We start from the raw sequence: 367 nt of genomic DNA, 5'->3' as shown, positions 1-367 counted from the left end.
GTGCTGGGCTGGCTCAGCACACTCATCCCCGCGGGGGGCCCTGGTGACTCGATGCTCACGTCGGTATTTCTCGCATGAAGGTGATTTTTTTTTGGTGGTGAGTTGGGTTTGGGGAGGTTGTTTTTGTGCTCTGAAGGACATAGAAGCCTTGGTCGGTGGGAACGTGTCACACTCGGTGTCACCAGAGTGCCCGGGGGTTGGAATAACACCCTTGAGGAAATGAGGGTGTGCAGGGAGAGCAGCAAAAGGCAAGAGCCCGGGGTGTATCAAGGGGGGCTGGAGAAACAAGTGTCCCGGCAACTCTTTATGACAGGAGTTGGTTTTAAAGAACAAGTTTCCCACCTGGACAGTTGTGTGAATGTGTGAA

This window comes from Chaetura pelagica, unplaced genomic scaffold (assembly GCF_000747805.2).
Source record: "Chaetura pelagica isolate M959 unplaced genomic scaffold, ChaPel_1.0 scaffold86, whole genome shotgun sequence".
In the NCBI taxonomy this organism is placed as follows: domain Eukaryota; kingdom Metazoa; phylum Chordata; class Aves; order Apodiformes; family Apodidae; genus Chaetura; species Chaetura pelagica.
The sequence above is the reverse complement of the archived record's forward strand: the minus strand, read 5'-3'. Positions refer to the sequence as shown.